The following is a 1,496-nucleotide window of genomic DNA, read 5'->3' on the forward strand; positions in this document are numbered from 1 at the left end:
AAATTCAAACTTTTTGCTATGATATTTACAGACACTCCCAGAACTCGTGACTCAGTCATTACATAGATATTGTTGTAAAAGGAAACACTGTATAGTATTGTAAAGTTCTGATGACCTATTGAGGAGATATTTAAAATACCATTTCGATGAACAAGTCGAGCCATCCCCACATATGTAGTATTACTACCTGCTTGATAAATGATTGAAATCAGGACAAGTTACTTTCTTGATAACAATCCTTACCTGCTGTCTATTCTCTTTTGCAACAACTGCTTAACGAAACTTTACAATTTAGTGAAAAAAGTGTGTATACATGGTAATAGATTTCATTACCACATTTTTCCGAAAAAGCAGATTGGCCATGTTTCGACTAGAAACTATATATTTCCAAAATTGATTCGCTGATAAAATTTAAAAGTAACTCAAAAATTGAATTTAAAGCACTTGTTGGCCGTATAGAATATTCATTGCCACATCATACACGAAAATATGTGTTGAGACAGTAATTTTGTTTCTGCAGATTAAATGTCTAACTAGGATAAATAACACGATTTTGCGTACTTGTTTCACAAGCAGTTCGAAATTATATATATATATATATATATATAAGAGTATGACTTTTTCGATCGTTATAACTATATCAAAATATTCAAAGCACAATCAGGTTTGATATATCATATCTTTTTATTTATATTTTTTGTTTCGGCAGGTTGGTAGCGCTTTCACAGTTTTAGCACTGCTCTTCATCTAACGTCTCTTCTTATACTATGGTTATAAATGTACAGAAACTAATCAAAATCTTACACTCTTTACTACTAACTTTTACCCTGGGGTATACGTAGTGACGACTGGTAATATTTCTGACTGATCAGTCAGTGTATATCTATCTTATATATATATGTGTGTTTATATATATATATATATATACATACTTCCATCTCATTTTACCTTTGTATCTTGCCTAGAGCCTCGCAGTAGCTGAAGCCAGCTGTGCTGGAATCGTACGTCGTATGATCGTCCTTCATAGTTTATGTAACATAATCTTGGTTCGATAAAACATACTCGTGGTAGGCACAGCACAGATAGTCCATTGTGTAACTTTGTTCTTAGTAACAAACAAACAAAATTCAATAAAACGACGAATTTTCAGTATCGCTAAGAATTAATAGTAATTAGACTCTTATTATCTTTGTTTTATTATTGTAATATCTATAATACGGACATCATTAGAAATACCGCGATGTCATTGATTAGTGAATGCTATAACTGATCTACATCACGAAGAAATAGTCTTAACAGAAGGAGCAACCATAGGAGTTTCTCCACATAAATAATTGTTTTATTTGAGAGAATTTTAGAACCCTACTTTGGATCCCTTGACAAACGTAATATTAATGAATGTATAACAGAATATAATTTTCAATATTGCACTAGAGATTATTTTCAAAAGAAATGCCTTGTTGAAAAATAAGTAAGACAATGTTTTGTAGATTTAC

The sequence above is a fragment of the Limulus polyphemus genome, unplaced genomic scaffold, assembly GCF_000517525.1.
Source record: "Limulus polyphemus unplaced genomic scaffold, Limulus_polyphemus-2.1.2 Scaffold781, whole genome shotgun sequence".
In the NCBI taxonomy this organism is placed as follows: Eukaryota; Metazoa; Arthropoda; class Merostomata; order Xiphosura; family Limulidae; genus Limulus; species Limulus polyphemus.